General features: G+C 31.4%; 1 protein-coding gene and 1 non-coding gene across 3 annotated transcripts in view; one reads left to right on the forward strand and one right to left on the reverse strand.

Moving 5' to 3' along the window:
- Positions 1-19,372, reverse strand: part of LOC131846883 (matrix metalloproteinase-14-like) — a 186,685-nt gene that overhangs the window by 155,886 nt on the left and 11,427 nt on the right. The gene's annotated exons all lie outside the window — the stretch shown is intronic.
- Trnak-cuu (transfer RNA lysine (anticodon CUU)) lies at positions 17,306-17,378 on the forward strand. The gene has a single exon. It is a non-coding gene; the product is annotated as a tRNA-Lys (tRNA).

The following is a 19,372-nucleotide window of genomic DNA, read 5'->3' on the forward strand; positions in this document are numbered from 1 at the left end:
AAACTTCTTACAAAGTACTCTGTAACATTATGGATTCCTCTATGTCACTTATTAATATTGCCAAGTACCTTGCTTTGTAAGCTGTGTTTCAGTTTCAGGGGACATCTTAATCCCAGGAAAAAGAATTTGCTATATCACGAATATCTCATAACGATCTCTGTAATGTAGTAGGAACTACATTTTCTTAAGTAGGCCATTGTTACTGCTTCCCAGAAGGTAGAGCATTGTTAATAACGAGGATAGTAGCCCCATTGCTAGGTCGACCTCCAGGCGATCCCCCCTAGAATCCATCGTTGTTAATTTCTGGTAAATTCGCCAGGATGGATAAACTGATCTGATTTTATACTCGTCCTATCATCCTTTACTGGTGCCTCGCCAGCCTATACCATTAATGCAGGCAGTTTCACTATTTTGTTAATCCCTAAAAAAAGTTGCTGCTATATACAAGGTATAGTGGCCCGTCAGCTTGTTGGTAATTCGAATTGAATGAGCTTTTTATAGATATATTTTTAGTAGTAGGTATGAATGATTATAGAAAAGCACAATTGGTTCATATAAATTGATTTAATAAAGTAACATCGGGCAATAAACGAGTCGTTCACCTAATAATGAAAGCAGAGCAATCACGGTCACTGATTTGTCGAGACCGTACGATATCAATCTGTACTTGATTGATGACTATTTAATTATAAAACAACCCATCAGGATGTTTACCGAGTACGGATACCTAAATAATTGTTATCGACTGCCTTAAGGGGGTATATATTATGTGATGGGTTGAAAAAATCGTTTTTTTTTTTTTTTCATAAATTGCTCCCTTAACATGTCTAGAATACGGTAGTAAAGCGATTTTAGAAAATTAGAAGTCGTTTTAAAGATACAGCAGGTAAAAGAAAGATCGGAGCGGTGAGTTGGCAGTTAGAGAGCCTATTGTGTACCGTCGGCTTTAACCTGGCCTCCCTTTTATTAATATATTTGTTTATATTAGACACGTTTCTACAGACTTAAACAGAAAAGGAGCAGGTAAACTTACTGATAAAGTTATCCAAGAAATTACAAAATTCTACGGATTAGCAATTCGACGCCATCCAGATTCGCTTGAAGATATGAGAAAGGAAGTTTGGGCAACGTACTATCACAAATGTTCTTCTGATGAAAACCCTCAGCATCAATTTTGTCCAGAAGGCGAAGACAGTTGGTGTAAATGGCGTAAGGCTGAAGCTAATAATGAACTGGACCAATTTCATCACGATAAACCACCTCTAATTCCGCAAGTCCAAGAAGCTATCAAACCGGTTTTCGAAGATTTATCGAAAGACGAATTATTAATTCGTTGTTTAGGAGCAGAGACACAAAACAATAACGAATCTTTGAATTCTTTGATTTGGACTTTCGCTCCTAAACATCTTCATTCTGGTCCCAAAGTTGTTGAAATTGCTAGCTACTTAGCAGTTATTATCTTTAATGAAGGTTTTAGGTATTTTAAAAGCATGTCGATTATGGGATGCCCTGTTGGTCGTGAAGCCCAAGCGTATGTTGAGAAACGGGATGAAAAAATCTTACGCTCTGAGCGGCGCGTAAGTGATGTCGTTAAACAAGCCAGGATTGTATCAAGAGCTTAACAATCTGCTTTATAAGAGTTTCACGAGGTAGAGGAAGGAATACTCTATGGACCAGGCATCGCCGATTGAGAGTAAGTTGATATTTTAATAGTTTTTAACGGACTTGAAACTTTAAACGCGTTTTTCTCAAAACTGTGTTTTTCAAACTTTCCTCCATTGTATCTCAGAAACGGCTGGACCGAATCACTTGAAATTTACAGGGCACACTCAATATATGTAAACGCATGGAATGAACTATTATCAATCGAAAATTTTCAAAACTTCGATTTTTTTATAGCAAAAAACAAAAAAAAAAAAACGCCTAATTTGCAACTTTTATTTCAAATGTCTATCAAAAATCCAATTTTTTTTATATTCATTTGATTATAGGTCATTCCGTGCTTTTAAGCCTACAAATTAAAATGCCGTTTTTTTTTTTTTTCAGATAAGCCGATCAGCCGGAATCGTGGAGGAAGTGGGAGCTCTTTTTTTCGAGGCGGGGGTGTTCAGAGCGCTGTAACTCTAGTTTGACTGAATATTTTTAGCTGAAATTTTATATTTATACTGTCCAAATATGTGTTAATAAATGATAAAAAACTTAAGCTCTAAATATTTACTGGTCGTAGAAAAAAAATCCTAAAATATCCCTAAAAACAGGCCGTCACATAGGAAGACCCCTTAAGTATATATTATTAGGGCCCCACAACAAATATTTAATTTGATAAGAAATTGTAATTAAAACATTGAATGGAGGATTCATTGGAGCATGTTTAACTCCCGTTTATCTAAAATATATTAACAATGTAGTACATATCCATATTTGTTACATTGTTAGCCTATTATTTATCAGATCAGCGATAAATTAAAAATTTCCGTCATAATGCAAGAAACAATGTTGTTAACCAATTTACATGAGCTTTCCTAAACTTTAACCGAACTTCGTATAAAGTAGGTAAGCATATCGAATATTTTAAATTTAAAAATTATGTTGATCTGAAATATAATTAATTAACAGTATAGCAAATAGGAATACTATACATTGTTAAATAATTCCATTTCAGATCAACGTGAAATAAAAATGGATTTTTTTATAAAAAAATACGTACTACGAAAAAATTACGTATTTAAGCAGCTACCTTTTACTATCGCGCCGCTCGCAATCAACAAGGAATTCATCCCATACACTGGAATCTAAATGTCTTGGATAGAGTGGTTTCAGAGGAGCTTCCTTCTGCGTTCACTTATATTATGAAATGAACTATCTACCGTGGTATCCTCGAGAGACCATGGAGTTTTACAGGAAGAGCAGCGCACGCCTACTGTATCAGGCGTCCATAGGACAGTAAACGGATACCATCAAATAGACCGTGTGCCTGTCTGCCAACATCGTCTTATAAAAAAAGAACGGTTTGAATATGTTAGATAAGTTTAGTACTTCTGTACTAAAATGTTATTCAATTATATTTCAGATCACCGTGAAGTAATATTAAAAAGGAAATATTATTAGACAGAAGTAAATACTTTAAGGTATAAAGTGCTACTTAATACGGTGGATCTTCAACGTCTGTTTATATTCTCATATGGATATGAAATATCATGGTATTTCAATTTATAATACGAACAATATGATAATAATTTTATTATTCTAATTCCGTAAAATAAACATGCTATTACTTATTCAAGATTAATCTTCATTTTATTTTAAATATACATGTACCTACAGTAATAAATAATATTAAGTCACATTTATTATTTGTTTTTGTTTATTTATTATGCCTACGCGTAGTATTCCGTGATTTATTACTCTATCGATACATGTCTATAATAATAAATCATATAATCTCATTCATAATTCTTTTATCAATATAGATTGTATTTATATAAATAAACAAGTAAAATCATCTGTTCTCTTAAAAAAGTAAAATGGCGATACAGTCTATCTTCTCATGTCAAATCAAAAATTATCAGAGTAAATAAAGTGAAATACGAATAAAATAAAATGTATGTGTTTTTACAGACTTCTAAAATATTTTAAATTGTATGTGTTTTTATGTACACTGATATCTTCGCTAATGCATCAATATTGATTTTAATAATTCTTTTTATAATCAATAAGGGCCATCATATTGAGGTAGACTGCAAAAATCTGCTGCGTGGGTACCCTTAGTCTTATCTAATTAAGTCGTCTGCAGCATGCTTTGTAAGTTGATTCGATTGTAAGGTACGATTAGGCCGTAAGATTTCAGGTTAAAGGGCATGATATCTTAGTTCTTTATAATGGCAATGCATGAGTGGTATCACAAAAAAACGAAAGATAAATCAATCATTCCATATTCGCACTTTTTTAAAGTTGGATGAAAATGGTTTATACTAAGTAATGACGTTATACCAATAAGTACAAAGTTTATCAATATGAACTTTCACCGGCCTACATTTTTACAGCATCGTTTCCTTGGTGACTCAGGGCGCATTTTAATCATTTATTGACCTCATGCATTTCGTATTGCATTATAACTGTATTCAGTTAATTATGAATCAATATACATATCGATACATACGAGTTTGTGGTTACAAAGCTACTAACGGTAAATAATAAATTGTTAATTTAAAAAAAAGTTACCATTTTATTCTTATATTCAGGTTTTTGATTAATTAAGTGGCGCGATTAAGTATTCCTGAACTGTTCATCCCCAAAATTTTACTAGTAGATATTGTTCGCATGATGATGAAATGATGCAATTGCTTGCGCTAGCAGGGCACTAGTCGAAGATCATAGAATGGCGATGTAGACAGTCAGGAAAATTAGCCCTTTGTGGCTAATTCACTGGGTATTAGGCACAATATTTAGCATGGGAATCTTGTGGAGGTCAACGTGACACTGGTCCCTATTAATAACATCCCCTTTTCCCCATTTTATCAACTTCTAATACGTTGTTACCTATTAGCTGTTAGTAACGAGGTCTAATCTAGTCGCGGTTTCCCCTGGAATCCATCGTGGTAAATTTATGATGAATTTGCTATGTTGGGCTGACCTGACCTCATATTCATCTTATAATCCTCCACTGGTACTCCGCCAGCATAAACCCCTTAGCGCAGGCGGGTGCAACCATTCCATTATCATCCATAATAAAAACCCTATTACTAAACATTCCATCATATTTTATCCATATTAAACTTATAACATGCTGTACATATCGGTTGTTGATGCATTTTGAAAACAGTCTCTACATTAAACAGCTAAGAGCGAGTCACGTACAATAAAAAGTCAACATAATGGTTTATTTTACGCTTTATTGGCTGCCAGCCAATGCACTGCGTTTTATTCTCCAAACTCCCTTTACTTTGAGTGATTGGAGCCTTTAAATCCCCTTTTTTCAGATTGTATAAAATACATTTTATAGTTGCACGTAACACTTAGTCTATGGTTTTAAATATAGACAAACTCGTAGTTATAAAATTTGTATTTTTATGAATTTAGAACTTGTTTAACCTTTATTACTATAATAATACTGATTAAATTCTAGTTTTTAAATAGACTAAATGCCTTATACCTTAAATTGTACATAAAGCTTTGCCTTTTACTATTTTTGTATATTAATATCTTCACAACCGTTAACACAGGAGTAGTACTCAGTGGCAATACGTCCGTATTGCCAACTGTCGACGTCATGTTGAATGTAATGCTGGATTGAAATATTTTTATCAGTGTTTCCATAACAGGAGAGTTAGTCAGAACTATAAATGAATACACAAAGTTTGTTATCGCTGAAATTCGAACTTATGATAATAGGTAGTTCCGATGAAGATAATAAACAACTACTACTACCACTACTACTAGCCACGAAGCTCGCATTATATTGTTAAAACATATTTTAAAAAATAAAGATAATTAATCTATGCAAATGCAGATCTTCGATCAGCTGAGTGGTTCAAAGGTCAGTTCCCGTGTCATCGACCCCGACAATCGATTGCGCTTCCCGCCATCGTATTGTGCCGACCTCTATAGAAACACGCCTGTAGGGATCGTATGCCCCTTTATATACGCGTAAGTGCGTGCTTTATTGTAGGGCTCGGGATTAGTAATAGTCAGCAACAGTAGTCCCATTCTATCTACATTTTAGGTTCTGAATTGCTATGTGCTTTGATAATTATCAAAATAAAAACACATACGAACTCTTTCATTCATTCATGAAATTCGAATTTCGTGGAGATCCAATGTATGAGAAGACTCATACATCTTAATAAACAATAAGCTTTAAAAATTTAGAATAACGTAGGGGAGACTATAGGATCCACGTAGATAAATGGATTTATTTTTACTCAAAAGTCAACATAATATTAAGGTAATATGGAAGTAAATTTATTGCAATGATAAAAAACGGCATACTAATATAAAAGTCACGATAAATGCCACTATTAGAGATAACTCAAAAACTTACTTAAACTTACTTAAATCTTGATCAAATTTATATTTATTCTCATGTGAGAAGTATCAGCTTTCAAATAAAAAAGGACATCAACGTCACCCATACAAAAGTTATAAAAACTACAGTCAAATTAAGAATCCCATTCTTTCTTTGAAATGGTTCAGGATTACCGATAATATAGCACACTAAATACCAGGATTTTGAACTCAGTTGAAAACGAAAGGGTTGAAATAGAAAGTAGGTACATAGGAATCTTTTAGTTCTGTAGTTTGTTTGCAACAAAATTGGATACTGTCTATTAATTGTGTTAGGCGAGAATTGAAATAGAGAAAGTAATTTTACTTTTATATGTGTAGTTACCAAGTACAACCACCCCTGCGAATCTCAATTTCATTCTGAAATTCATTATTAAGAACTGTAGACAAACTCTCTTAATAAATGAGAATGTATTAATTTTTAACTTAATACAAGTTGCATATGTTTATAATTTATGTTAGACGAATTTTAGATTAAAAAGAGAAAATAATAAACAAAAATTATATATATACTTCAACTACAATCTAATTTTCAACATATAATTACGATAATAGTAAAAAATAAAAACGGTTATACGACTGTTACTGTACGAGGTGGGGTAGACAGAGGCATTGAAGGTGTTCTGGTAAACGCAACACTTAACACACATTTCACTCGCTATGAGTACATTTGAATCTAATATGATGGAGTGAGCCTACCTGCGTTTCGAGGGTTTGTATGGCTTATTATCAGTGGTCCCATTCACGACCTTTCGGCGTAAGTTGATTAACCACTATAACACGAGACTATTATGTATGACATAAAATACTATACTATAATTTATGATATAAAATCTTTATAATAAATCATTACACAGTATAAAACAAAGTAGCTGTCGCTGTCTGTCTCTATGTACCTATGCTTAAATATTTAAAACTACGCAACGGATTTTGAAGCATTCAAGAGGAAGGTTTATATGTATATATAATACAGGCACAACCGTGTGAAGCCGGGCCACATAGCTAGTAGTCATTAAAGGAAAATGTAATTAATAGGCCTTAACCTAAACAATATTGACAACGCATCCGTCATTTACAATTTCCTGTTTCGAGTTACCTAGTTACGTACATAATAATAATTAATAATATATATATGACGTTCATATTAACGAGGTACGTGATTTTCTATTTCTTTGTGTAAACTAAACAATGTAATTATAAATGGTAGGTATATTTATTTTAAAAGTGTATCCAAGTAATAAATTTTACGTTTACGATCGTCAATAATTTCAAATATACTTCAGTTTATGATAAGTACGCGGTTATATTTTATGACCTTAGTTCTATTAAACACATTACATAATGATCATCACGTAAAATTAAATCTATGACGGTTGGTTTTTAAGAACAAAATACTTATCTACATTATAATATTAGCCAGATTAACAGAAAAAAAGTGAAAGAATTTATACTTTTGTTACCTGATATTTTTTAATATATATAATAGTTGTATATAACAAATGGTTATATATTTTAAAGACTTGTTCTAACGTTTAGACTTTAAAACATAAAATATTATTTCTTTTATCCATTTTAATGCCACATCTATAAAATTTAGTACTGTTGGATTTATAATGTAAAATTAATTTTTATGTTTATTAAAATGTTAATTTGGATATAAATGGTGTACCTTTTCTTATTAGCCTTGTCCTCACAAATTAATTAATCATGATGTTTTAATCCAAACGCTGAAAAGTACATTCTGTAATATTAAACATACTGTAACTAGAAAGCGCAACAATTGTTATTAATAAGATTTTTTATGGTTAAGTAATACATGTTTGATATTTGCAGTTAAAAGCTAGTGTTATTGTTTGCAACTACCACTCACATAATATTCGTATTATAAATCATTCATAAGTCACGAACTGTTAATATTAATCTATTCTAAAAGAGAATTCTTAACAATTTTGTTCAAGCTGTAATAAACTTTACATAACTGTATTCCATTAAATAAATAAATATAGTGAGTGCTGCATCATTGCAGGGTACGGAATTCGATATCTTGATATATTACTGGTAGGGCGTCTCTGCCGCGTTTTACAACCCTCGGGGCGCCTATCTATTTATAAGCGGGGGTTCCGGCGACCTTTACAAATACTGAACTGATATGCTCTACAAACTGCCGTCGTAAACTGTTCTTTACAAGATATACATCTATGTTTGTAAGTATATGAACAAATACGTATGTATTAGTAGATATTGTATCGTCTATGTGTCCTATTTAATAATCTGTACTTAGACTTTGTGGAGAATTATAAATTTCTAATGTACACTTATTTACGCCAGGTCCCTTACAAACATTTGAATTAGCAACATCTGTCACAGATTATACAATCTTTTTCAACTTCAGGGTAATGCCCCAGGAGCAGAGAGTAACTGTATTATTAATTTCTAGCTATTACTGCAGTCTTTGTTCACGTTAATGTTTTTTTGGTTGGTTAAGCCAATTCTGGGATAAGGGCTCACAAACACTCTGTGTGTTTAAAAATTCTATCAATAATTGTTTTGGATTCTTGTATATCTTTCATTACAGACAACAGTTACATTTTTATTATATGCATAAATATTTTTCAGCAATAGTCATTTGAAATAATTGGGTTAGGGATCATTAAATCAGCCAGTGTTGTTCTAACAGGCAATATTTATCAGATGTTACGTTGTTTATGGCTAATCTTCGAGCGTTTTTGAATAAACTATTTTAGAAATTAGAAGACTAACAAAGAGAAAATTAACATTTCAAGATCCGTTCCCATTCGCAACAGCTGATGGGCAGGTCACGCCCTCAGTGAAAGTAGCCCGTATTTATAGTTCAGCAAGTAGCCAGTTGCCCCCCTTCTCCCCTGGCTTCTATACTTAGCACCTAGATGCAGTGCGCCCGCGTCGCTACGCGCCGCCGTTCTTCGTCCGTTAGTCTTGCGCATAATACATATGTAGTTAGCGATTGGGATTTCTCAATTTAGTTCGCAGCTCTATTGAGATATATATAGTTCTTTCGCTTACAACTCGACTCAGAAAAAGGCAGTAATCTCGGCAACCTCTAGGCATATAAAAATTGTTTTTTTACCGCAAATATGCATTCTAGTTTTTTAGAGTAAGACTTTTTGCGTTTAGTCAAAGGAATTAAAAATTAAATAGCAAAAGATCTAAGAACTCGTGCGCATAGTTCGCCTAGGGAAATGCTCTTCTTAAATAACTCGTTCGCGAACTACACAAGGCACGCCGGCCATCCGTTAGCACAGTCTGCTTGTATTAATATTTGTATTCCAACTGCATTATTGACTCGCATTAGAAGTTTATTTATGGCTATATATTCCTGGTGCTCGTTAAAATTGATCTTCTGTGCGTTGCGGCGTCTGCAACTAATGCACTGTTACTTGTCGATCATTTTGTTTGTATATTTGTAATGGATAGGCTTAAAGAATACTTGAATTTTTAATTTTTTCACTGTTTCAATGATACATTTGATTCAGAGTGATACAAACCGTATATTATGTTAATATATACGAACTTCACAAGATTATGAACACTACTGAAGCTGGAAAAAGCCACTATATTATGTAAAATTAAAATAAACGTAAAACGGCAGTAGAGCGTGATTATTAAACAAAGCAAATTACTATTTTGCATGTGATTTTGCAGGTCATGTAGCGTGAGCCCAGTCATGAGACTAAAACTATATTTTACTATTAATGAGCCGGTATACACGTATAAACACTTGATTGTAAGTGTAAAATGTAAATTTATAAGAAAATTGTAATCTAATTAATATACTGTATAGGTAAGTAAAAAGAGATTATAGAAATCTAAGACATAACATTCGAAGATGATTCCGTTCGTTTAGCAAACTTGGAGTGTCTGTTTGTAATATTGAAATAACAGTTTTTAACTACATGCATATGACTATAAATATGGTACATACACCAAAATATATTTTTTTACCATTTTTGTCTGTCTGTCGGTTTGTTTAGCAAACACCTTACCTACTACAGTAATTGGGGATACAAATGATGAATACGAAAAGAAATAGAAATAATCCCTATTCAAGTAAACTTAATATAAGAACTTTTGACTATTCATATATTGCGGAAAGACAAGAAACGTCATATGTTAATTTGGGTGGATAATATAAAGGTTAGTTCTTTACACATAATTATTTATTGCAACTATCATTTTTAATCTGTGATATTGTTAGTGAAATAGTTTCACATGCAATGTCAATAGACCAAGAATTAAACTTGACCATATAAAAAGGACGGCGATCAAGAATGCAGTATGCACTTTTAAGGATGCATACGGCCGCATCGAGAATACAAAAAGTAGTTTGTAGATGCTCACTAATATATTGCTACTTAAAAGCATAGGAATAGAACTGATAATAGCTTGTTACCACTTGATACAACTCGGTAGTCGATGAGTGAAGCCTGACAATCGTTTGTGACATAACTAAAGTCTACAAAATGTTAACAGTAAGTAAATTATTTAAAAGACTAATATGAAATAACTGCAGGGAACATGGCCGCGTTATTTCAAATACAATAACTTTGTATAAAAGTGTGTAACCGTTATTTTTGGGGACTATATATCTGTATGCAATTGAAGGTTGAAGAAAAAGAAAGATGAAGGTTTCATTACATGTAACAAAACAATTTTTGTATGAAATTATGTAAGCAATATTGTCTAGTATTTCAAGGTGTTGAAGTAAGTTTTGGTTAATTTTCCATCAAGTCAATGCAATCTCTTAATACGTTTTATTTATTTGATTAGTGATGTGGAAAATATGTATGTTAAGGTGTCAGATATATGATGCACGAAATTTAATATTATACGGATTTATTTATTTTTAATTCGTTGGTAGCCGTGTACGGGAGTAGACTTGAAACTTGATATGTTTTAAAAATGTTCCTTTAATCTTCAGTTTTTAAATTTGTATTGACTTTACGTTGCTCACCTAAACATATATGATTTATACATATATACAAAAGAATTACACATTAACCTCTTTACCATAATAAAGACAGAAAATAAAAATATGCAAATGAAATCAAAGTTATACAATATCAAAGCATTGTTTGCAACAAATTCGGCACTTGTAAGGTGCCAGGGCTTAGTGTTGTGTAATTTTAGTCCTAAACGACCGTACAAATTTGTTATTATACTTAGATACCTACTACTTACATATATACTAACAACTTTTTTTATTTCACTCAGTAGCATAAAATCAACTTATTTTTTTATTATGTAATTTATGAATATCTATTGAGTGCAAGCATTAATTTAATCATCATTCAGTGAAGAAACTAGATGTAATATTGTTTTGTAATCATTCACCAGTATTAGTGTTACTTGGTAATTTAAAAAAAATTACGGAAATGGGTCAACGATTCAATCTACGTCACAGTCACAAAGATAAAATAATACTCTAAAAATATACTAAACACGTATTTAGAATAACAATCGCCCAGCGGTACAATGGAGGTGAGCAGTTTTGGTAAAGTGCACTTAACATGACACTTAAAACAATAAGCATAGAATATATAATTGAACGTAGTTTACAAGCGGATATAATACAATGTATGAGTCACCGGAACAATGCGCCGAATTACGTGGACCTCACCTGGGAGACGAGAAATGAATATCAATTGCAATAATGTATCTTCTAATTTTGTATATATGCATGTTACACGCAGGAAAATTTGCATTAATGCTTTACTTTTGAAAGATTTTTTTTAATTTAACCTAATTTTAAATAAATTATAACTCACTTTATTGTTTAGGATAATATATATAGGACGATCTAATTATGTAAAATAATTTAAATAAAACAATCCTCAATTGTCTTGGAGAGTAGTCTAGCTAACTGACTAATATCGAAGACTGGTTATTTTTGCATTTGGTGGAGTTAGGGAATCGTCTACAAATTATTTAATAAATGCAGTTAGAAAGTTTAATTTATCATTTCACCTTGCCACCGTATCTCTATTTAAATATAATCATAGGGTTATCAATTATTAAACGAAGAGTCAAATACCAAATGTGCGAAGTCAGGGGTACAGGTGTAACTATATAATATTATGTTATCTGTGGGTGTAATATAACTAGTATGAATTAAAAGATTAAATGAATTAAATTATAGTACGTTTATTAATCATAAAGACAGTTCCATCTACACCTACTTACCTATTTTATTAATGAATAATTTAAAATATTTTTATTGTTATTGCATAAGCGTCATCTATTTGTGTTATATAATTTTACTATATAATATAAAATATTTACGTTATTGTGGTAATGTTGCATGATAATATAAATGAATAATAGTATCAGAGTAGGTATGAGTAATAATTTGAATGTACAAATTCGAATCTATGAATGAAATATTGTATATTTTAAGCTGGGTATAACAATGTTATTGGTTACACATACTGTTATAATATGTAATCTACTTAACACCACTTTACCAGAGCGGTACTTTGTACAAAATTGTTTGGTACAACAACAATTTTGTTGCTGTCAAAATTATCATTGTCTCAATTAATTATATCGCCAGTAATTTATTTTGCATTTCTTTATATTATGCTTTAAAGGCAGTGTAATTATACTCACCACTTACCTATACCATTATATATATTATATACGCATGACTTTTTATGGGATGTTAGTGTATGCACACTAAATTAATTTAAAAAATTAAGAGTATAAATTAATAAATAAAATACAATTTATTTGTAGTGGTAACAGCCGTAACTGTCGTAGATAGTAGAAATATTGTCGTACGTGCAACGCGACTGTGTTCTTTGTCGCGTATACTGTTAACGATTTTACTAATATAAATCTAGCCATACTATGAAAAATGAATTCAGATGCTTAAATCGTTATCGTCCTTAAAATATATTTAGTGTTTTCCTTTAGCTCTGTTTATTCGTATTCTGTCTGTTTGTAGTACGACGAAGTTATTCTAAGCGTAAATGTAGAGAGCTGTTATCAAATTTTATGACATAAATTCTTGCAAAATGTATTTAAACTAGTGCACTAGTTCAAATTTCCTCTAAAAGTGATAAAACATTGTGTACACTGCACTACTATCTGTAATGCATAATTATCATTAATTCTCATGTAAATAGCGCAGGCAGTGACCGCATCTGAACAGAGAGAATACCTCTGTTCCTTTCTGACTTACTAATTTTATAGCACGTTTTGGTATATCTTACTCTGTCTGGATCGCTATATTTGTCCCATGAAACGCAATTTCCGGCCGAACATACCAATCAGCGAAGACTGGCCAGTTGCAAGTTGATCTTAAAAACGATCCGGAATTAAGATTAACTTCCATGTTGCTAAATATAGCTCAAACAACACATTACACACGCGTAGAGTAATTATGCTTTAAAGAGATGCTAATGTTGGATTGCTGACCTACATAATATAAGAATTATCTCTAACTTTAAGATAATACGTGTTAAATACGAAGATCTGTCAACGACGATTACAGGTACCATTATTTTTTTTCGATTAAGATTAATTAATAAGAATTTTAAATTTACATATACCTGATGAAATGTAATTTTTATATGCAAAACAGAAACCCATAACACGACATACACGAACATTGGATATCTTACTTACTATACTATATAGGGATATGTTAACGTTCCTCAGTATTACATTTATAACTGTTTCTTAGACTTATAAACTAGTCAGTTATCAATTTAATGAAAAATCAATCATATAGAAGCTGTAACTAGGCCCTATTAGTGTTGTATTAAAAATTTACGACTTAAATAAACATATACCTCAGGTAAAAGACATTTATTTCATCTCAAAAAGGGGATCTCATCTTGCTTTTGTCACTTCTTGATTAGCATCTGTACAATAACAAGAAAACTAATATGTACTAACTAAAACTAATTCAATTATTACCTTAGTAGATTCAATCCAACAACGGTACTACTGACTTCTACATTTCTGCTAAGTATTACTCCAAATCGGTCCCTTGGACTGACAATAGAATTATATTGTGTGACCAATGAATTCATAAATTATCATTATTAAAAAGGTCGCCCAGTGGCCTAAATTCACTATAGTCACCAAAGGTTACAATAATTATATAAAATTTGAACGTTATTAAAGGTCTATTAGTAAAGATTAAATACTGATATATTATGTATGTATATGTTATTGTCAAATGCATGGCTATGTATGCAATTTTTTTATTAATTTAATGTAGTCATTATAAAATATTAGTGTTTCTCCTTCTTCTATAAACCTTAACTGTGCCATATTTTATACTGCTTCATTCGCGTAATTTTTTATATAAAGAAGTACAACGTTTTTACTTCACTAATTATTATTATGATGATACGACTGTATATTAGATAAAACTAGGCTTATTATGTCTACTGTAAATGTAGATTTAATGAAAATCCGATAATCTCAAAACCTATTGTTAGAATTTGTAAATCAGCACCGGACGTTAAAATTGGGTTAGCGATAATAAAATACAGTTCAGTTTAAAAAATTGTAACTATTGGAATTTAAAAATAAAGTAAAGATTATTATTTTACTAAAATGACAGGATATAGCATAGTCATGGCTCCTTAGCCCTCCGGAGTGACAACGCATGAGTTGTACAAAGAACGTCACAAGACTACGGGATGTCAGTAGTGATATCAGTGCTGTTCATACATATAGGAATTGGTTACCAGCTACCATCAGGTGTGTCAACACTTACATAAAAAATATTTCTTGAACTCTTTAACAAATACTGAAATATATTTTATAATGAAAGATCTTAATAATTTTATTTTAGTAAACAAAGCATTGGTACAATCCGAGATAAGATTTCGAGTTCTTGTTATTCCAAGAAAATCAAGGATTCACAAGACGCAAATTGGACGTTAATTTTTGACAAGCAGAATTAATTTGTGTAGAAAGTGAAGGACCTTATTCTAATTAATCTTGCAAGTTTAACATTAATATAGAGAATGTGTTTTCCCCTTTTATATTTAATGTATATCTTTGGTAATTAGTGTAATCTCTGTAAAGTTTATATAAATATATTACTCTTTTATATTATAAAAGTAGCATAATATGTCAATGAATGTGACTTTAAAATATACAAATAATAACATTAGAAAGAAATCCTTTAAAATACACTTCATTTTTAAATAATATGAAGTTTGCAAACTTCTACATTAGTGTGTATTCTAATAGTAAAGATATAAATTACTATAATTTGGTATAGGTATACGTATTCTGTTAAACGCAACATTGTTCTATGAAAGGTGACAATGTTAAAAATTAAGAAGTGAAGTCAAAAGTTCACAGAAGTTAACAAAAACCTCTGTCCTGGCAAGTAATCACAGTAGTAGCCGTAGTAGACATTGCAAGTTGCCGGATCATATATTGTTATGATATGTTTGAATATGTATGCAAATAAACATAAATTCACTTGGTTAAGTGAAACTGTTTTCTGATTGCAGACGACGATAACATTGCAAGTTTCCAAGTATTCTTCGTTGTATATTTAGGTTATTACTATATATCCTAAAAGGGCGAATTTATAATGAAGCCATCTATAAGTCTACAACGTTGACAGTCAACATTGCCTGCGACTACCCCCTCAGGGAAAATAGGGGTTCATGACATTCGTGCTCTATTTTTTAGGGAATTTAGTGCCGCAGTCACCCAATTTTCCTTCCAAACTATTGTTCATAATATTAATGAATTAAAGGAAGATGTGTATTAACATGATGGTCACTTTATTCTCCCAAAATGAATTTAAATGAATCTGTATTGTAAACATGTACAAAATTTATTTGAAAAGAATGAGAAATGTCAGTTCTTCTCATCTCGAAATTATTTTGAACTGCGGTAAATTTGACATAAATAAGAGTCTGTAATATACTTACATGAATAAAGATATTTTGAATTTGAATTTCAATGATACATAGATAGACTCGTTTGTTTTACTGTTGTATAATAATATAATCAATTTTGAATTATTATGGAAATAACGCGGTTTCCATTCCAAAGCATAAATTTAATCAGGAGCCAGTTTAATTACTTTTGATGAAGCTTCCAGGTGCTAATTAAGGCACGCTCATCCGTCGCGGAGCAATTTTGAAATGCAAATTCTAATTACATAGTGCATGGTCAACTACGCGAAATAAATAGTAATTTGGAATTTTAGATGCTATTGGTTCTACTCGACGTATAGCTATTGACAACTTATTATTCGATATGCTCAATAAATAAATGCCAGTGCATACTTGTCTATTTATCATTTTCCTTCTTTATGTTTTTCTTTTTCATTTGTTCTTTCGGCAGGCAATTCCGTTATTCACTTCCCTTCTAGCCATATAATCTTTCACAGATTTCATTCATCATTTTTTAAGTCTTAACTTTCTTCTTTTTTGTTTCATATACCTTTTAACATATTTAGCACAGGCGATTATTTGGTGTAATAAAATAATATCATAATAAAATCGAATGGTATTCTGTCAGTCTGTGTAATAATACTAATCATACCAATTAAAAATAGATAGAGTAGATTTGTGTTCATAAAATTAATAGGGTATAGAATAATACTATATTTTAATACAAATTTTCTTATTATTTTCTTATTACAGATTACATATGTGCCGATATTTATACATACCTACATATATTGAGTATGAAGCATGATTGATGTCTTCCTTCATAACAAGTTAATGATGTTAAATGAAAAGGTGTTTTCAGTACGTACTGTGCCAGTGCCGAGTGGATATTACTTCAATTTAGCCGTTGTCTACATAGCGTTAAGGTACAAAATCTAATAATAATTTGTACATTATGCGGATAGGATGATGCTGATAGGCTTGGCGAGAATATAGGTCAACTTTATGACCTCCAACGATGTTCGGAGATCATGTTAATCAGTAGAATATTTGCTGACGAACTCAATTATCGTCAAGCTGAAATAAAAATTTATGTGAAGGAAAAATTGTATAAAATGTTAGATTATAACAAAATATCCTTAATGTTTACAATTTCTATAAATTTATTTCAAGGTTTTGCTTAAAAAATATAACACAATTATAAAAGATAAAAATATATTATTTGTATATAGATTAACTATGCCAGATTATGTAACCTTGGATTTAACTATTTTTGTAATAGCTTGAAATAGAATACACTCAATATTTTCAGAAAACTTTTATAAGCCCGGCTAGCTCAGTCGGTAGAGCATGAGACTCTTAATCTCAGGGTCGTGGGTTCGAGCCCCACGTTGGGCGATCAAATTTTTATAGCTTTTAGTTATATGAGTATGGCTTCACGTCTGTAATTTCAGATGGCGTAGTTAGAAGCATTGTTAACATTAATTAAGTAAATATCATAGTAATAATTTAAAACTATTTTTTTTTTATTTAACTCTGAATTTGAGACGCACTCTCCTCTCCGCAGGTAAGCAATAGCTGTTTGTAATACACCCAGTATTTCAATTTTTCTGAGTTATAATATGCCGAACAAACAATACAAACTACAAAGATACAAACTACAAATATACAATAGACTTTAGTTTTTGAAAGGGCAGTTAACAGATGCGGGTGTAGAGTTGCTGACTGAGAAAATAAAAAGCATGTGGTTGGTGTTTATTTTTGACCTAAGTAAGGCTGATTGTCTAGGATCTACATAATGAAGAGGACTACAGAAAGCCGAGACGAGACAATGTGTGTCTTAGTTTGCCCGCATTTACCCGCCAAACAATATCTACGTAGACTAGCTTTGTATCGGATATGTCCTAACTCTGGCACAGCCACAATACATCTGTATACAGTAATGTAATATATCTGTACGCACAATAGCTTCTGTAGTTTATCTAGAATGCTAGATCTATGTATAATATGCTAAACATGTCTAAGATAATATGTTATATGATAATGACAATGTTTTTGTGGTTATTAATATGTAGATTTATAAATCGTAGTTTTTAAGTAGTTAGCTGAATTACTAGGAATAGTGATAAAAGAGTGGTATACAGTGTTGTATATGATTAAATTACGTATTTTGATTTTGACTTTCTTCTAGTAATTAACCATTTTTTTATCTATAATAATTTGACGGCCGGTATAGGACACCGTTTTTCTTCCGATAATCGCCGAGTATGATTGTATGTATCAGTCTGGGTGTTTTCTAGGTTTATACCAGTCTAGTACTCATAACACAAGCTCTGCCTACCGTGGGACTAGATGGCGCTGTGTTAATTGTCCAGTTATTTATTATAATTATATTGACTGAATTTCTAGTCTTTTGGAGAGAACAATAAACAGCAAATAGATGTCTGTCTATATATAATTCTAATATTTCCAGTTGGTTCATTTGTCACTCGTTATCTCTCGTTACAACTAAAGCGAGCAGTGTAATTATAATAGTTGGTGTCGTCGACGAAACAAGATGTTATCCCGTTTTATTATCTATACATTCGGCACGAGGCGGGACAGACAATATAGTTGCACCTCCTACGCCAGTAATAAACTTGGGGAAGGGAATATAAATATACTGTGGTTGCACACCTTATTACTTTAGCAATAGGGATGTCAATTTATTGAAAAATTACTTGTCGTTCAAATAGAATATAAGGAAAGCATTTTTTTTATTACACATATGTATCAATTAGAATCGTCTCAAAATGAAGTTTTATTAATAATGAAATATGAATTAACTAATTGAGAGCATTGTGGTATAATGGTTTACTACATGACTTCAAGTTTCAATCGTCTCGTGGATGCGAGTTCAAATCTGGCTGACAATATTAAAATTTTGGTTGATAACTTACCGGTAATAGAAACAACGTTAACAAATATAATTAATCCGAATGACGGCGGTAGACTCCTCCATCCACTCACTCGTCGTCCAGCCACTTTGATTCCGTATAATGTGGGAATGTCTGCATGCATGTACTAAATATGTGTATGAGTATGCATATTTTTTTAATCATGATACCAACAGTTGACTATATCTGGGATAATAATTGTGAATGTATATTGTTATTACAGAATCTTACATTTTACAGACTATATAGAAGATGTAATATAAAAAATAGAACGAAATTACCAATCTATTCTTTTTCAAATTACTTGGTATTTAATATCGGTTTTTATTTCCTTATAACATATGCGATTTTATCTAAGATTTTATTTAAGAACGTAAGCTAACAATATTTTACTATCTTAAAACTTTGATAGTTCGATGTGTCGTCTCTCCCGGTGATTTATTAAGGATCCCACGT

This window comes from Achroia grisella, unplaced genomic scaffold (assembly GCF_030625045.1).
Source record: "Achroia grisella isolate CSIRO2021 unplaced genomic scaffold, CSIRO_AGI_Agris_v1 utg512, whole genome shotgun sequence".
Classification (NCBI taxonomy): domain Eukaryota; kingdom Metazoa; phylum Arthropoda; class Insecta; order Lepidoptera; family Pyralidae; genus Achroia; species Achroia grisella.